The 19839-nt window shown below is 41.8% G+C and overlaps 1 long non-coding RNA gene across 6 annotated transcripts in view; it reads right to left on the reverse strand.

The window, feature by feature from the left end:
- LOC102080706 (uncharacterized) overlaps positions 1-19839 on the reverse strand; it is a 184255-nt gene that overhangs the window by 82891 nt on the left and 81525 nt on the right. For 2 of the 6 annotated variants that reach the window (XR_003221670.1, XR_003221672.1), the window contains exon 4: positions 10104-10163. The exons of 3 other annotated variants lie outside the window; for them this stretch is intronic. This is a non-coding gene — a long non-coding RNA (uncharacterized LOC102080706). Of the gene's footprint in view, positions 1-669; positions 719-10103; positions 10164-19839 lie in introns of those variants that run through there. One more of the 6 variants, XR_003221669.1, reaches the window with a different exon arrangement.

Genomic DNA, 19839 nt, shown 5'->3' on the forward strand with positions numbered 1-19839 from the left:
TTTTCATTGTATGCTAATAAATTTGAAGCTGATGTACCTGTGTGAGTTTAAAGTGAGATCGTATGACGTTTTCAAACATATTTCACCTCTTACACATGAAAAAAATGAATTCACAGTATTCATATGAGTCTTTTCAACAGATCACCTACGTAAATATCCAATTAGCCAATCACATAACACAAACCCAGGGTGTTTAGACACTGCTGTAGCAGCAGCATCGAGCATCAGATTGAACACTCAAAAAATGTATTCTTTGCCCTCATAAACATGTATAAAATCAAAGGTTCAACTATTCAAATAATTAAGCAAAATGCTCAATTCATTAATGGCCTTCTGGAGTCTAAAGTTAACTAATATTCAAAGATCTTAATCAAAAATACTAAAGTTTTTATCATTTCTATGTCAACATGCAAGGGATACTACATCTCTGTCTTTTTCTTAGTGCAGATGTTTCTTCTGTTGCTTTTCCTCTGACTCTTAATTATTAGTGTGCGGTGTGTACAGGTAACATCATTATGTTATCTCAACATCTGTAGTTTTCTACAACGCCGTCTATCTATCCATCCATCATTCGTTCCATCTTCTTCAGATCATCCAGTTCAGGGTTGTGGGGAGGCTGGTGCTTCGGCTGGCGTGGAGAGAACCCACGCAGAAACGGGGAGAACATGCAAACTCCACACAGAAGGCCCCAACCAGGTGGTGGCGTCATACCGTCTTCCTTTGACGAAACAGTGGTGTAGTTCTTGCCTCCACTCTAATCCACCAACTAGAGTTAGAAATATATCTTCCACTTTTTGTTTTTTATTTTTCAGTTTTAATTCAAAGTAAGTATTTGCGCTCATGATAACTGCATCATTATTAATATATGTTTCCCATGACTCTATATAGGAGATGACCTCCATAAATATTAATTTAACTAACAAACTATGGCAACAGCAGACCTAGTAACAATGAAAAACAATTTTAATAGTGCAATAAGTTGCTATAGTTACAGAAATGATCATGGACTGGAAGCGATTTGCTCATCACCCATAGCTTTGACGCTAGCAGCTGGACATTATGGAAATTCCAGCATCTAGTTGTCTCTGTGACCCTCAAATGTATTTACTGCCAGTTCATACATCAATTAATAGTAGCTGTTTTTGCTCTCACTGGGAGCATCAGGCAGCGGTTATTTCGCCCATCATCACCTCCAGTTGCAGAATGTCATTCACTTTATGGTCTCTGGTCACCACGTTGCTTCCAGTGTGGACGCAGCTCAAGTACCGAAATAAAAACAGCGGGTACTGTGTTTTGGCTTCACAGAAGTTTTCCTTTTCCTTTAAGTAATACACCGTCATGTCTCCTTGGGCCAGTAACCCGAAATTACTGTGTATCCATTAGCTGCTGAGGTGAGGGTAAGGGGTGAGTGTTCCCGAGATAAACCCCGAATACAGCAAATTTGTGCACTGAGCATTTTCGCTCACAACGTCTGACAGTGTCCGTACAAATTGCCATCATTTGGGTACAAGGTGTTGTGTTTCTTCATGCTGTGACCCAGACACATTTAATGAAGCACTGGCAAAGCTAGCACGATGGAGTGCCTCAGTCTGTCCCGTTCCTCTGCCCATCCCCCTGACAGCTTCAGGCCAAAGACACTGGCCAGAGCGAGGCCGTTTTAACCCAATTGGATCATCAATTACTACTGATTAGCCTAAAAGTAGCATCTGTCCCAGGAAGCATTTAACCAATATAGTCGCCATTGTGACATATGGCCACAGAATTAACTGTCATACAGTATGTCAACATGGTTTAATGGCGTTATTAGATTTTTTTTGACATGTTCAAAAACTCATGATCTGGCTGACAGAGTGGCAGACAGAATCCAGCAGTGCAGCTGGCCACTGCACCTTCGCACGTGTGCTTCCTATTCGTCCTAAGAAGAACAGCAGAGATGAATTTAAGGAGGAACTCGTGCCTAGAAATAGCAGTTAGCAATAATGTGATTTGGCAAAAAAAAAAAAAAAAAAAAATCTTTAGAAAATAACTAAAGTTGCAGCACTAAACTCTTTGATTGTACCTCATAAAGCTGGGAGCTGGGAGGATACCCAGGAGAACAGATGTCAGTCAAGCCCGTGGAGTTGATAAAACAATCTGTCAGTGTGATTTTGTGTACTTACAAGCATGTGTTTGTATTCGTCTGCGCGTGTGCGGGTGTGTCTGTGTCTATGTGTGTATACATACAGCTGCGTGTTTGTGCGAGTGTGCTGGTAAAACAATCCGTCAGTGTTTTGACAGCCATGTCACACGCCGGGAATCAGTCTCGGGGGATCTTGCAGCGAAACTCCCGATTACCCCCGTATGTGTGATTCCTATATTTAACCCCAGCTAACTAAACGTGTGGAATGGATGACTTGCTTTGTGGGGAAAAACTGTTTTTTGCGGCAGGTGCAGAGGGTCGTGTGGGGCGTGAAAAAAAAAAGTTTTCAAGGTGACACAAGGCGCAGTGGTGTAGCAATGAATTCCTTTACCATCTGTCTATCATTAAGATAAGTTGTTTGGGAACAGCACCGCTCTGGCACAGAATAGCGAGTGAGTCACTTAATCAAACAAAGGTCTGAAGCTTTTGTGAGATGCTGATAGTTGAATCAAGGACCGATTTTTCATTTAGTCTCAAAACGATTAACCATGATTGCAAATTATGCATTATTGCTCCAATTTGCAGTTTATTTTTTCAAGATATCACGTGTGCCCGTGTGTTTTTATTTCTGTTGATCGTGCAGTTTTTTTTCCACAGAAACAACAAGTGTAAACCTTCAGATCCACAGTGTTGTGTTCATAACCAGCGAGCATTTTCAGTGTAGCTATTGGAGGTCAAGTGCCTTGCTCAGGGGTATCTCTTTAGTACTCTTAAGTAATCGTTGAGGGAGGAGAAAGAATTTCTTAACCTACAGGTTGGGAGCCCAAAAAAAAAAAATGGGTCAGGGGCGGATTTCTGGCGTGTCCCCTGATGACAGGAGCACTGGTAAGTTTTCTTGAGACTTGGACCCATGTTAAGGATAAATTTCTCAAATTTCAGTTACGGCCTGAGAGCGAGAGCCCGATGTATTAATGGTTCAGTAGGGGATGCACACAGTAATATAAGCCCTGTGTGCTGCAGGAAAAAAAAGAAAAGAAAAAAACTGGTGGTTTTCTCTTCTGTGTGTTAATGGCAGTGGCAGAGTGACATAACTCTTGATTTATAAGGCTATTTGAAATGCCATCGCTCGCGGGGCTCTACCCATAGAGCAGGCAGGGAGGATCGCTGACAGCTCACTGACTACAGGATGGTGAGACAGAAACGCCTGGTGTGTCTGTCTATCTGTCGAATTCGCCCTTCTTATCACTTTGTCTACCATCTTTTGTTCTGTCTTATCTGCTTTGTGCGCGTCTGTCATCTTGCTCTCCGACTTGCTTTCAGTGCATCTTCCTTTTATCCATAGGGGTGGCAAAGGGATGTAGCACCATGGGACTTTTACAGCTCAAACAGTTACACTCCTCAGTGTATACTAAGTTCAAAAGACACACTATGCTTGAAACCGTTACACCAGGTACAAACTGATGCTTTGTCACCAGACTGGCTAAGGCTAAATGGGGGAGAAAAAAATGTGGATAACCCCCTGAACCCTACTTTACTGTCGTTTCAAAAAAAATATTAGCACGTTAACTCAAGATTAAGAGGATTAAATGTGACATGTTCATATCAGTTTGCCTGTTTTTGGTAACATGCACAAACGAATGGCAGAAATGAGGGTGTTTGAGTGGAGGTGTAAAGTAGAAGTCAAGTGCCACTGGTGTGTGTGTGTGTGTGTAAAAGTCCACTGTATTTGAAGACACACACCTACTCAGCCCCCAGGACTAAAACATAGCAGAAACAAGAGTGAAAGCAATCCTTTAAGAGCATTAAATCATCTGTAATAACCACAGTACGTGTACATGAGTGTGTATGAGCGCATGACCAGGTGTGTGTGAAGCCGATGTGTGATCCTGTTCACTGCAGCCGTCTGCATGCGTGCTATACGTGCTATTCATACGCAAGGCATACACAGTATGGACGGGAATTTTTAAAGGTCGACACATGAGACGTTTCCCCGTGAGACGCCAAATCTCTGTAGCAGCTATGACAAAAAGTCCAGGCGGGGCCACCGATTGTCATGCACATTTGTGGATACACACAATACCTGTTTGGGAGCATGTTCACAATACCGGTGAGGCTTTGGAAGCTGACGTTGTAACGTGATCGCTGAAAAACAGTACGGAGGACAATATGTGGTACAAGAAGGTTTGACTTGGTGGGAACTTAGAAAGTAGCAGCAGCGCTGGGGGAATTCCTATATGAAAACAAATCCCCGCACTGTCAAACAGGCCGGGGCGTAGGTATGCTGCAAGTATGCTGCCACTGTACAGCTTCACTGGCAGGGAAAGTAAACAGTGCATAAATCAGCCAGGGAACATTAGCGAAGGAGAGCAGATGAGTATTATCATGGCTTCTGAAAAGAAAAACCACAAAAGCAGCTACAAAATGAAACTGCTTGAGTGAAGCTCGGTAACACGATTCCACCAAGGAAGCTTGGTCCCGATAGAGACATAACCAAAGATCCAGTCAATCAGCATCTAGACAGAAATTCTATCTTATAAATTATCACTTCTTCATTCAAATCTGGAGTATGACTGCCGTCTTTTCATTTTTATTTTTTTATGTGAGTTATTACTCCATAACTATGCCGATCAATCAGTTTGAATTTTTAAAAAAAAACTGGGGCGTAATCATCAAATGGCTGCAATTTACTGAGTGGTTAAACATCCAAAACCATATTGTTGTTGTTTTTATTATTATAATTATGAAAAAAGATTTCCTTGTAATAGAGACATACATGGGGATCCCAGAGTCAGTGGTAAGCTGGTCAGAGATGTTTATTCAGAACAAACATGGGGAAAATGCTCGGGCCCAAGACTTTGGTTTTGAGGAGCAACCTGTGGGTACAGAGAGAGTATTGCCTGTGACAGTGACTCATGCTGAGCCACTTCTGTGGTTAGGCTCAAGGCTCTGACCCCATCATCAGTCACCGCCAGCCCACAGATATGTTCTCATTTTACTGTCTGAGAAATTTACTACCTTATTCAACGCTGGAGCTGCTCGTGACTCTACAGTAACTACAAAAAACAATTAAAAAAATAATATATCATGAAGTACAAAACATATTTCAAGCTCAGTTCATGTTAAAAGAAACAACAAACAAATGTGCCTTACTGAAAGCATACATGATTTAGTCTGATCCATACAAATCTGACTAAACTTCTCTACTTGTGGCCTTCCCACATCCCCTTATCCCCCCCCTTTTTTTCTTTCTCTTTAAACATACAGCCCTGTTATCACCCTTGTTTCCTCTTCCCTCCTTCCCACTCCCTCCTTTTTTTTCAAAGCATGAGAATGGGGCTGGAGCGATTAAGGAATCCTAGCCCTGGCTAATCACCCCGGACTGGAGCACTTCCGCTGCGCTGATTACCGAGGAAACCATTAAGAAGAAGAAAGTGGCTGGATCTTTCATCCTGGTCGGCCGGGCTCAGGGGAGGTCAGAAAGGGGTGTGTTTGATAGGCCATTTACCCTTCCTGTTCTTATTATTCCAGCATTTCCTCTATCTGGACTCAACACGACTGCAGCAAGCGAACCCTGGGCCCGTCTTACCCTCCCTCCCAGAGGGCTGTAATCATTGCCATACTGATATCCTGGACTCACTGCTGCACTGGACACTTTGCTGACTCGAAATCTCACACACAAACACACATAAACATAAATCACACAGTGCATTCACATTCACACCCTCACACGCACTCTGTGCTGATATCTTTGGTTTCATCTCAACCCCCCTCTCGCCCTTCCCTCACATTCGATCGATAGCAGCAGTGACCGTGGAAGAACTGGTACACACACAAATACGTGTTCCTCAATTTCCCCGTCCTCCCCCCAAAAACAAAACCAGTGTATTTGTGCATACCAGGGCCTCATGGGTACTGTCACAGATGGTGCTAATGACGTGTGCCCCAGCAGAGGCAGCGCCCTCGTTCGCACTAGACTTGTGACATATGCTCAGTCGCAGGGCCGTCAACGGAGCACGGCAGCCCCCAGTGTCCGAGAGGCACCCCCGGTAACCTCTCTACCAAGGCATCACAATGACAGAGACAGACCCTAAACAAACAGAAAGCTCTGCTCTGCCTCTTTCTCTCTCTGTGCTCATTGTATTTCAATCTGTTTCTCTCTCCCCCCCTCCCACTCTCTGCTTCTGTCTCTCCCCGTTACTTCTCCCTCCCTGTGTCGTTCATCCCTCCTCTGCCTTTTTCCCCTAATGTCCCCACTGAGGCTGACTTGATGGATGACCCTTTGCTTTAGCGATTAGGGTCCCCGTGGGGGCCCCTTCTCTCCTCTGTAGGAATCCGGGTATAGCAGAGTGACAGAGCAAGTTCAGGCCGCCGCCTGCCTCTGAGTGTAAGCGTGCACAGAGGCGATATCAGGAAGATTTGTATAGAAGGGTGACAGGACGTATCAGCTGAGCACAGTCTCATGGCCGGTAATAGGCAGAGCACTAGCTTGTCACTGTGTCCTGTGGACTTTCCCCCTCCACCCAAATGCTCCCACAGCGCTGCAAAGGGGGAAAAAACATTATCACATTCAGAACTCAATTACACAATCTCCCATAATTTACTCAGTAATTTTCATATGTTTCAATGCAATATATCGTTACAGTATCCAAAGGTGACACCGATTCACTGACAGTTCAACAAAAGAAAATAGGGGGAATTCCTTGAACAACAAAAAAAGACCATTGGCTGTCATTATCACTGTAACCATACCTTCACAGTATTATTGTAACTCCACACTGATGCACCATGGGTATGATCCAGAGACTTTTTGTCCTGTATCGTGATGCCACACTGGCCTTTTGTACGACCGCATTCCTTAAAAAAGTTGTAAAAATGCTAAAAGGTAGCCGTAGACAAATTACCAAATTACACGGGAGCCCCCCGAGGAAGATAATCTGGAATCAGTCAAAAGTGCTGGAGTAAAAACACTGTGTCATGTTTCTGTAACCAAGAAGCTGTAACCATAGACGCCTTTTGTTCCAGATAAAGCAGAAAGCCAGTTGTCTCACCGATTGTTTAGAAGGGATGTTTAGTTGATGAGCTCATGCTGAGAGTCGCTTTTCCATGTAAATGGATTACAGGAAGGGTGCAGTAATTGTAACTCAGCAATAATATGAAAACGCACGCATGCAAGTGAGGAAGGCAGTTAAAAGTTTGGAGAGAAATTATGAGCATTGATAAGTGTTCATTTAGTCTCAAATGCCGAACTCATTTATTGGAATGCTTTGCTTTTTCAAAGTGTCACGCTTTGCCTTTGGCCTCATAGTTTTGTATGGACAAGAAATAAAATATGAGGATTAATACAAAACAATCAAATGAGTGACATTTGGGAATCAATTTAATTATCTGGGAAATTGCAAACTGGACAAATTTGTGCAAATGAACCCTAAAAGGTGGAAACAAATGCAGATTGCAAGACTTTTTTTTATTTTCAGCTGATAAAAAGGCATTTGGGCATTTTTGCTTTTCGACATGTGTTCCCATTCAGACTTGATAAACTTACAATCTAAAGCACACAGTGGCTTCCAGACGGTTATTTTATTTCTTTTTTTTTCTCTAGCTTTGTTGTTTTCTCATTAGTGCTTGTGTTTACTTCAAAGACAAAAGACCGGGTGAACTCGCAGCACAAGAAATTTCGAGCATTAAATCAAAAGGCAGCAGACTCTTTAGAAAATAACAAAGATTTTGTATTTATTGGGACATAAAATTACGTTGTACAAACAAAATGCACATTACGCAATCCAGTGACATTAGACAAGCAGTAATGCCTCTTCAGACAGTGGCAGGTGCCCTACTTACTTATTAATATTACTTAATACATACTTAATATTCAATATGGTACACAGTGGCAGTGATTTTTTGTCATTTTGATCATATACATACAGCTTAAACAAAGTACCACCAGCATTTAGTGGTGTTAAAAGAGTAAAACTACCCACACATGGGTAAGTTTACCTACTGTTAGGAAGGATGTTTTTATGGGAAGGAAAAATTTAATCAGTGTTTTTCTGGCTCTTCTCAAATTGTTGCTTTTTATGACATATTTGGATAACTCCAGCTATTTCCAGATTTTAATGGTGCCAGCTGTGCAGTGTTAGAGGAAGTGTCATTTTTGTCTTGCAGAGTCTGAAATATATCAACAGGCACCAAATGTTTTGTGCAAGGTGTCACGAGATCGGTAGAATTAAAAACGAAAAAATCACTGGCAACGCAGCATCTCATTTGTGTAATTTTTTTCTTTTTACGCAAAAAGCTTAATTTTAAAAACGGATAATCAACTAACGAAAGAGAAATGGAAATGCGGGATCATCAATCAGCAGTATTTGTTTCTGAAGGGCAAATGTGGAGTGGAAGTATAAATTAGCCGAAATACTCAAATGAGCTTCAAAGCGAAAACATTTACAAAATGAGTGGGAGTGTTTTATTTTCCAGCCCTGCTGCACAAGTTTTGCTCAGGGTTACCTATGTCACTGCACATTAGTATTTCATTACCTTGTCAAACTCAAGTCCTTTGAGTCGGAACCATTCTAAAAGTAAAATTGTCCACCGTAAGGTTATGTCGGTGAACCGAGGCAAAATACAAACTTAAGAAGATGCAAATGGCATTCAGCTCAGATGGCTAATGGGGTGAATCTACACTACTGTCATGGAGATGTTTTGTATTTTAATTTTCTTTTAAACAAAGAATTTTCTGTTTGTGAGTGTTTGCATGCATGCATGGAAAAAAAAACAATTAGAAGACAAAGAGAAATGTAAATTCTGCTGGCAGTCTAAAAGCTGCCTCGGTGGTCTTAACCGGTCATCATTTTCTTTCTTAATCATAATGGACACCATGTGAAGAACCCCAGGTTTCACAGGCAAAGCAGTGGGTGGAATAAAAAGAGGAAAGAAGAGGTAGACTATTTATGTTTCCCGAAGAGCTCACATCCGGAGATAATCTTCTGTATCCTTAGATAATCTTTAGTAGCTTATATGCACCGGCTGAGCTGTAATTAATGGCAGGGAAGCAATGGCATGGTGACCCAGGGATGTTTGTCCTGTCACTGTATATCCTGTTCATTAGCACAAGCTGGAGACAGTCGCATCTTCTGCTCTAGATTTAATATTGGTCCGGCTCCACGAGTTTTCATAGGAAACTTTTTAAAAAATTAATTCAGGACATTCTTCTGTCACTTTTGTTCCCCCGTAAACATTAGTTCATTTTTGTGTTGTCAAAGCTAAGCTAACTAAAATCATTTAAGCGTAAATAACCTAAATGAGCTCATGAAAACACCCGAGAACAGGTAATATAAGATTAGTCATATTATGTTTTGGAAAATGTGTGTAACTTGTGTTTTTAATGAGAAATTAGTCCTGGCTTGGACTTTGTCCATGTCGATGTATTTTTTGTGTGCGCATGTTCTTCCCACCGCTGTGAGTTGTGTGGGAACTCTTCACTGCAGCCACAGCAGCTCTCCTGTCATGCCGGCTCCAGTGTCTGGCATTGTCATTTTTCAGCGCAGCACTGACACCGCCATGGAAGGAGAGAGGTTGTGTGTGTGTGTGTGTGTGTGTGTGTGAAAAGCACACCTGGCAGAAAAAGAGACCTCCAACCCTCCACAGGCCGACCTCAGAACCCTCACATCCCCCAGCTTCTCTTTCTCCACCTTTCCATCCCACCTTCTTCCCTTCCCTCTACCCTAGACCCCGAGGGAAGAGACGTATCTGTGTCTGGACCCGGTGATGTCACTCTTGGCAACTTGAGGTTTTAAAGCTCAGAAGGATGAGCTGGAAGAGCTGTCTTACTTTGTTTACAACAGACACTGGTACATGTATGTGGCATCTGAAATCGTTTCTCTAGGCAGGTCGTGTTCTGTATACATCTTGCGGTGAAGTCTTTTTTTTTTTATCATTTGCTTTGTCCTCAAATGTATGTAATTGCAGTTGTATAACTTTTTTTTCTTACCTTTTATGGGGTTTCTTTTTTCCCCCATTTGCTTGAACAACTGGGATGATGAGAGGAGCACTGTGGAAAAAATAGACGCAAACAAAAGTTAATGGAGACCATGAAGGGCATGTGTTTACAGGGGGGTGGATTAAACTCTTGAGAACAAAACCTGCTAGCTTAACCAGGTTTTACTAAACAAGCCAAAATATTTTAAAAAATTTAGCCAACAATCCAATTGCAGACAAGATTTTGATTCCAATAGCACAAAAAAAGCAAAAAATGCATTTCCCGTTTTCTTAGAGATGTTAACAAGACATCGGAGAGCATAACTTTAACGGTTAATCAGTTCAAGATATCTGTAAGTGTGCACAATCCAGGAGAAGAATCTTTGAAAAATGCCTTATGTGATGTACATGTATACATACTATGTAAACAGGGACATGCAGACAATCATCCAAACAATGTCCAAGATTCTTTCTGGGGCTGGATTACTTTTTGCTTTCTTTTTTAAAAAAGGTTTGAGGCCTTTGTTCGGTACAGTCGAGCGACTGTGCACACAAGAAAAACAAGAAAGACATCGTCACATGTCACGGAAGTCAGTCTGGATGAAAAGACTTGTCTCTCTTTCCTCAGTCAAGTCATCAAACTGTGCAGTCAAGCTGCAGAAGTTTACAGATTTTAAAAGTCTTGACATTGTCCCATCAATTACAGGACACCGATGTCACGGGCCTCTCTGTGAATACTTTCAATATATGCAGTCAAAGTCAGAGCAGTCAAAACATATTCTGAGCACATCCCTGACATCCTCACTTTTTCCAGTAGCTCTGCTTGACATGGATGTATCACCATTTGTGTGTGTGTGTGTGTGTGTGGGAAGGAGAGTGGCTCTCGTGTAAGTGTGCATGTGCAGTGATTAACACCCCCTTTCTCAATGTCAGATAAAAGCATGAAAAATGGTATGGAGCAAAAAAAAAGAAGAAGAAAGAAAAAAAAGAGAGAGGGCGTCTCCCTTAACAGTTGCAGCTCCAGTTATGTGATCGATACCGTGCAATTACGGAGATTTATGCCGCTCAACATTCCAGGGTAAGTTCGTGTCACAGCCACCTGTGGAAATACGATCTGCTTTAAACTCATCTAACACAAGGAGAGGAGTGGAGGGAAGAGACTAGGGAACGAGTATGCGAAAGGTGAGATATAGGCTATTTTATCCGAGTTGCCACTATAAGTACATCTATCCGCCCTCATTTCTCAGGGTATTGCAAAACAGAACCGCTTTACGGCATGCCAGCCAGAGCGCATTTCTAAGACAGCATATCATCACCGTTTGATTGATAGGGTGCAATTGTGTCTTCTGTTTAGGTCAGGTTTGATTGGTATCTCAAAACCCATTATTTCGAGAATGACTGAAGAGTTCGTGTTTAAGCGGGCTCGGAAACATTCCTGTCATTTTGCCATCTTGAGTTTCTGAAACAATGTCAAATGCTGACAGTAAACAAAGCCCAAGAGTGTCTTCACACTAATATTTGAGTTATCCACTCTCTTTACCTCCACCGAGGAGGTTATGTTTTTGCTACGGTTTGCTAGCGCGTCATTCCCTCTGTAAACATGATAGCTCGAAATGTTTTTCAAAGGATTAAAAAATATGTCACATTTGACCTTTGACCTCTAACTCAAAGTGATAATGCTATAATAGTGCTAATAATGCTGCTGCCATTGTTTGTACTGGCAACATATAGGAAATTATATATGGAAATTCTAACTGTTTTGTTGTGTCTTTGTTATGTAAATTACAGTAACAGCTTATAACCATTTAAATACTATTATTAAATAATTAAACAATTTACTACAAAATGAAATCCATGCCACAGATGTACTATGAGATATATCAAATGTATCAGGGCAAATGCATGAAAGCCTGCACTTTGCACTTGTTTTTTCTGCACTGCAAACTTTTTAAATATAAAAAGAACAAACAAACAAACCAAAATAAGCACATGCAGAATATAATACTATTCCCTTATAAGTAAATACTGCCCAGAAAGTGAGCTGCCTGGGTGGAGGTTTGCACTCTCTGAGAGCGTTTCTTTACACATATATTTTTCAGCAGATACTCCAGGTGAAATAACTCTCACTGCATGATTTAAACATCAAGTAAACCACACAAAAATAATTCTAGGTTACATTTCTTACTTGCGTTACACTTTTAAAGGTTATCTTTACTAAGTATGCTGTGTGTTTTTTGTTCACTCACTTGGTGTAAAGCAGGTTTATATTGTCAGTATAAGGTAACAGACAAAAACAAGTAGTAGCCTATTTACCTACATTTACATTTAATGATGTTTAAATCACCCTTGACAGCTGAGAGGACACATGTCATCCAATTAAAGAACGAGTAGTTTCTCAGCAATATACGCTTTTAAGTAGACACTTGAATTGATAATTGCCAGCTTTCACTCGTTTTCACGTACTTTTAACTGAATAAACTTTCAGGTGCATTCATCTGAAAATGTGTTATGAGCCTCAGTGACAGAAATAGCTAGTGTAACCTAAAAATCGGTTGTAAAGTCATACTTTGGAGGAAAGACACTTGAGACTTCAGTTGTTGTCTGCCACGATCTTGTGAAAAAATACATGCCTCCCCCCCCCCAAAAAAAAAACCAGTTCATGATAGTTTGAAGATAAATGTTGTCTGGTCAGCCCTGATGTCCCCGAGGCAGTAGGACACACACTGTGAACGATGGCTCCTATTTTAAGGCTTATCCGCTGAGGTGCTGCTTCTTCTGTATGCAGCAGTTGTTGGTTCTGGTTCCACAACATGGGCTCCACAGGAAACCATGTGGTTGTTTAGCTCCAGTGACTTTGAGGGTCTTTAACAGTAAGATGGACAGATATCAATTTTAGCATTTCTATCCTTTATTTCTCTTCTACTTGTCTTATTTTCCTTGGGTATAAGTGAAACAACCTTCTGCACATTTTACAGAGAAGTGTTACAGCTTTGCTATATCACTGCTGCAGAAAACAGCAGCATTCTTTCTCCAAGACAGTGAGTCTAAACTGATATAAGGTTAGCAATTCAGTCCAGTTAGGTCCTGTCAAAGCAGTTTTGCTGTGTAATCACATGAGGTGCTCAGGTTTGCTCAGATACATTTACAAAAGGTCAAAGCATCAGAGTTTGCTCCAGTTCCAACGGGAATTATGGTCGGAGTAGTTTTACTTTCAGTAAACAAAATCATCTGTCAAACCTTTCAAGAGCTTATCTCCCCAGCAATAAAACATAACCTCTGGTTGCACGAAGAAGCGGTGCTCTTTTTTTATCGCTACCTCAGACTAAATTGGACTGAAAAGGCCTACAAATCCAAACAAAGCACTGAACCAAATTTGGTTGTCTTTTTCATTTCGGGGGTTTGAGGAGAATGTAAGAGTCACGCTTTTTATGTTTTAACACAGAAGTTAAAGAGAAATGTGTGAAAGAAACACGCTGTTTAAGGTTCTTTAAGTGGGAAATTTGACTATAATACATTGCCAATGCTGACATGCTAAAAGGCTTTGTGGATCTGTCACATTCAAACATGTCATTGGACAATAGCATTGGTACATGATGACACAGCTTAGGTCAAACCTTTCTAGACCTGGTAACTGTATCTTTTATTTTCTCTCCCCACAGAGCTTCTTAACTGGATTTACTGCAATATGATAGGAGCAAGTATTGAGTGTGGAGATGGTGGTTTGCAGTGTGTCTTAGCGCGCACGAGAATGTGTGTGTCGTTGGGTTTGTGCGAGCTCGTTTCTTTATTTGTGCATCTGTGGACGCACTAGCGTGTTTGGGTAAGAGATCAGATGTTTGCCTGGTCCATCACTGGGATGCTGGAGGAGCAGAGGATGCTGGGATATGCCCGGCCCCAGGGGCTGCTCTTGTGCGCTGAATGGAATTGAGGAATGCCACCATAGACAAACATGCTGCGAGCTATGAAACAACTGCCGAAACACTGAAATCAACACTGTGTGTCCCTGCTATCCGACACAAAAGGGGAGTCAATCCAAGAAACTAAAGGAGAGAGAGGAGGAAAGAGAGAGAGGGAGAAAAAAGAAAACAAACATTACAAGGGTGCCTCGCTGTAGCCGAAAGGGGTTTCACTGTACAATAATTTCACAGCAATGCCTAATATGTAGCACAGCATGTAATGAGTTGATATATTAATAACATAAGTATGTGTTCTTTTTGTATTTTTTTAAGAAAGACGTATCCACTCTACAAGACAAGTGTGCTTGGTACTAACTGTAGACAGAAGAATGTGACTGATGAGTCTAGCTGTAGGTAGCTGGTAGAATCAGCTGGCCATAAAACATAATATTGGTTGGCCTCATCCCCAACAAGAGCACACAGTATGGGAGGGATCTGGAAAAAAAACCTCTATATTCTATCCATGCAAAAAAAGGTAAGACAAGTAAAAATATGCACTCAAAAGACTAACAGAAACACAAGAGGTTTATTAAGTTCACTTTAAAAACATTTCTCAGAACTCAATTGTTTTACACCACTTATCCTAAATATTTATGTTAATAAGCGGTGTACTACGGTAGCCCCAAGGGCTCAAATGCACTGCAACTGAAGACAATGCAAGCAAATGGAAAAACGCTCAAAAAGCACACAAAACACAACAGAAGTCGAATAAAACGCAGTGGAAATAGATGCTGCAAAGCTTACAAAACACAAAAAAGTGTTTTTTGGGGGATAGTGTGACGGCACAGCTGCAAACGGGACAAAAACTGAAACATGCAAAGGACTGCACAGAGACACGCTTTAAAGGAGTGGAGGATTCATCAGTGTCGCTACGAAACATGTTTGAAATCCCATGATTCATATAAGATTGTCGATACATATTTGCTATTAGCCGTTAGCTTGTCAGTTATGCAGCTGGTCCATCATGTTCTTGTCTCCCCCAAAAGGCTCCCCTTTTTCTTGTGAACATTTACATTTTTTTTCCGTTGTGTTTTATTCAACTTCAGTTGTGTTTTGCATGTTTTTCAGGGGGGGGTTTTCTATTTGCTAGTATTTAAGTTCAGTGCATTTGACCTCTTAGGGCCACCATAGTGTACTCTGTATAACTCCAGCATTTGATATTGTGAGACCTCTTTCTTGTTGATGGTAGCTTTGTTGTATTAATTGATGTGGGATTATTCCTGATGTACGGTAAACAGATTAGGTTTCCACATGTTTGTGAACGATTAAAGTCCCAAACATGCCAAAAATCCATTAAAAACTTTCAGAAAGGCGCTGCTTGCTTCCAAGTATGGCTCAGGGACTTGTTGCACGCATAGAAATCAGACCCAGGGTAACTGTGCTGGAGGAGCTTTCTGGTTTGAGGTCTTCTTCCATGTTGTTTGTCGCATTTGCTTTGTATAGAACACCCACAATTCAAAAAGCTTCCTTCTCAGCAAGGGGTTTATGAAGTGAGGGAGCTTTTTTCTTTTCCACTTACAGGCAGACGGCATATTTTTTTATATCCGCGCGTGCAGATCATCAACATTGGCTGACAATTGTCACTCGTGTACTTTCTAATAATTTGGGCATGCTTGGCGGGATATTAAGCAGGCTTACAGGCAATGTGAAACGAAACGATTTGAACTCGTGTTAGATAGAAGCCGCGTATGTGTGCGGGAATGTAATTGATTTATTTATTTTATGACAAGGATGCAAAGCGAGTGTGAGATTTGCTACTGTAATGCGGATTCAGAGAGACAGAGAGCCGTTGTGGGATGAAGGTGGGGGAAGGTAGCTTCTCGTCTGTGGCGGGCTCTCGCAATCCTTCCAAACCTTCCAAGAACGTTGATAAGCAGATCCCTGAAATGAAATCTTCCTCAGCACCCGGCTGGATCTGCCCCTAATCGTTTTATTTACAGTCACTATAAAAGACGCCTCCCTTTTAATGGTGCTCTGAAATAATAGGCAACCGAGGAACAATCGGTACAGTCCTAAGCGCATTCCCCCATTCCATTTTCACATTAGGCTAATCGAGGCGAGGGGAAGGATATAAAGACATCAGTTGGATGAAATGAGTGTAATTGGAGAATAATGTAGTTAGTTTGCTCTAATCTTCTGCATAATATTAAAATGTTCTCAATGCACCCCAGCTGCAAGCAATCACCCCACTCTGAGGGGAAACCTGGGCGACACTCTTTGGAGTGAGGAAGGATTGTGCGAGTGAGAGATTGAGGAAGAGATATATCAGAGAGCAGGGACGGGAAAGCAGCAGAAACAACTGGAGGCTTCAGTAGGAAGTCCAAGAAACTGTCTGTGGAGGCCTTTGCCTAGATAAACTCAGCCTTCCTCTGTCTTTTCCCTGTCATGGAAAAGCAATCCTTGCACCCTGCTGACGGCTGGCTAATTTGTACCGGGGGCTTGTTGTTTGCCAAGACTGGTTATGGTGCTGTTGAAATCAGGAACAGTAGGGTCCAAAACTGTCAGCATGGGTTTCGGAGGTTCATTTTCTCCATGCTGAGTACAGCCTGGTACAGCCTGACTTCTTTTTTTTTTTCCCCTCTTCCTGCCAAAATAGATCCTACAGTACACCAGCTTAAAATGGAACCAAAATCTTCTAAGCACTCGAATTCATTTTAAACATGTTCACAGTAACTGAGGTAGAATGAGCTGCTTTGTGTACGCAGTGAGAAATTATTTGAAATGATTAAAATTCTTCAAGTGTAAAAACATCCACAGCTACATCTATTACATTTGCTGAAACTTTAATAGGCTTGAGATTGGAAACGGAGAGGTCATCAGTCAGCTGTTCACAATGGTCTCTTACACATACCACCATATATTTATTTTAAAATGACCATTGCCACAAACCCCTCCAAAGCTGAGCCAGGAAGGCTAAATGAAGTTTTGATCATCCTTCTCTATACAATTAGGGCTCTGGGGAAGTTGTAGTGTAAGCAGTCACAGCAGTAGCCTCACAGTGGAATTAAGAGTGAGGTTTATTAGTCCCCCTTTGGCTTAGCCTTGTCTGTGATTTCAAGTAGGAAAAAAAAAACTCGCTCTGAGGCAGCTCTTTAACTGCTGTTATTGTGCAAGAAAATTGTCATTAGACAGTGGAACAAATAACCTCGAAACGTCATGGGTGTCTTTGCGAGGGATCTAAAACAACAACAAAGAATTAATCAAATTAAAAGGAAGCCTTGTTATGCGATTTCAATTTAATTTCCACAACCAAGCCCTCTATTTAGTGTCTGAAAAAACCTAAAAAGGGCAAGTCACAGTTTAGGGCTCAGTAACAGTTTTATATTAGTAAAGAATTATCAATCCTTTAAGCTAATTTGGATAGGTTGGGGAGCCATAAAGTGGGCTATGAAATGGAGTAGCCTATTTGTTAAGCTCCCACCCCCTTCCACACTCTTTTTATGCCACCGGGGCACTAATACACTTTTGTTTTCCCTTGTTGATCATCTGCCATTTAAGGCATATTAAATCCTGCAAATTAATATAAATCTATGGAAGCTATTAGCGAGTTCCACCCTGCATCAGACAGCCAGAAAGGCCTGCCTTTGTAACCGAGAGTATGTCTTAAAATAGCTAAAAAGATGCCTGCTGTCAACTTTATTGCATATAATACGCTGGACTTATTGCATTGTTTCAGGTAAAACGCAGCAGTGTAAACTTTCAAAACTCTTCGCCTTCTCCTTGTCTTTTTCTTCATCTCCTCAGCGCTTTCTCAAGGTTCTCCCTTCTGCATTCTCCAAAATCCTCTCCACTCCTCTTTTCTTCGTTCCTCATAGGCAAGCAGTTTAGGCAAGTGCCATATGCCCTGATTAAAGCTAGCGGCAGGCCAAGGAGCACAGGGAGGCTGTTTTGTCATTAGCCCCTTGCGCGGCTGAGGTGGAAACTCATTTAGCCCCATGCTGGACCTTCATTATGATAGACTTGTATCAGATGGCATGTCTGGCTGGGATCTCTGGCTCCTGGCTAACGGATGGGGAGATGCTGCAGCTTCAGCCCCTCTCCAGCCCCAGCAGGAAGAGAGAAAGGGCTTTAAATGGAGATAGGGCTCGAGGAGAATGTTTGTTGCCGGGTAATGGGAAGGGAATGGGGAGGAAGCCACAGAGCAATGACTGAGTGATCCAGGGGAAAAAGGAACAGGTCGGACCTGGGGTTAAAGGTTATAGGTCCTCGAGGTGGCTCTCAACGCCGGAGGACTAAAACAGTAAGAAAAGATTAACTGTAGGCGACTTCACTTGTTTGTTGTTATGTTTTGCTCTTACTAGAGGCACACTACTGCAACAGCTGTTTCACTGCTGCATTCATTTGGTGCTTGTAATATGAACAAATAAAGCTGGTGTAAATCAGGTAGAGACTGAGGTGGAAAAGAGGAATGAAGTGGGAGCAGCAGGTGAAAAAAAGTGCACACATCAAAGTGCCTGCGAGGTGATCTCACTTGTTATTAATTAACTGACAAGTTAATCATTCTTACCATTTTATGGGCTATTGACGGCTGAGACAGTAGCTCAGAATAATTGAAGTGTGTAGCTAATGAAATAGCTACAGAACAGTCTTTCTTTTTCTTTTTCTTTTTTTTTGATCTGTAAAAAATCTAAAATGTACTGAATGTTGAACGGGGGCCACGCTGCACCTCGTTACCCTAAGCGTGCAGGTTTTATTCACGTTGCTTCCACGTCCTTGTTATCACTTGCATACTGATGTAATTTCCAAGTAGCATCAGGGTTTCAGTTCCTGGAGGTCAGATCTCTTTGTTGTGCCTGTTCAGCCATACTGGATACTTCCTATGACCTCATAGTTACTGGTTAACATTGATGATGGCGTTGTTGAATTTTAAAAAAAAAACGCATCACATCCTGTTACTCTTTTCCCAGTCAAAAATCTACAATTTATGCATAACAAACATGCAGACGTGTTGTTTGCATGTTTGCAATTCTTCATCACAATTGCTATGCTTATATGGCTTAGACTTTCATTTATAGCACAGACTTTACTCTTATACAGCTCTGTATGGATGTAGGTTGAGATGATTCGGTATTTGGATTGCAAGAGGACGGATGATATATGAGGTTGGGGGTCTTCAGAGGCTAAGGATGGTTTTGGTAGCAGTGGAATATGAGGGAATGGGGCTGGAGGGAGCTGAGGCTGCATGAAAAGAAGAGATACAAGCCCGCGGGTTCTGATTCAGGGTTATTAACATGGCTTGGTGTGAAGACAGAGAGAGGTATGGGGCGGGAAGAGCTGAGCAAGACAGCTGGGCCTCGAGGAGAAGGCAAGTTGATGGGGCTCTGGTCCTGAGATAGGGCCGTGAAAGGATCTAGGTCTCGCTCAGCCTGGTGCCTCTGTGGCAGATGCTGCAGCAGACTGGATGAGGGGACCACCACTGACACAATGCTGGCGGCTAGAGCTGTGTGCTCCTGGTAGACCGAAACCACCTCTCTGTCTGGCTCTCTGTCTCTCTCTGCTTTAGTCTACCCCTCCCTCCTTCTATCTTTTCTCCCTGTCTCCAGTTCTTCCTCTTCCTCCTCCTTTTTTTTTTATTGTGAACACCATCATCAGTGCTTACAGCTGCACCTCCTACACTCAAATCCACATACACACACACACACAGCAAAAACATGCTTGCTGCTGACACACAGAAAAAAACTGTGCGTACATGGAGTACAAAAATTATAAGCTTCAAATGTTCCAAAGCAAATGGCTGAAACAATTTTTTCCCTATTTGCTGACAGTTGTGCTACCTCCTGTAATAAAAAGTCA

Source organism: Oreochromis niloticus, linkage group LG9 (assembly GCF_001858045.2).
Source record: "Oreochromis niloticus isolate F11D_XX linkage group LG9, O_niloticus_UMD_NMBU, whole genome shotgun sequence".
NCBI lineage: Eukaryota > Metazoa > Chordata > Actinopteri > Cichliformes > Cichlidae > Oreochromis > Oreochromis niloticus.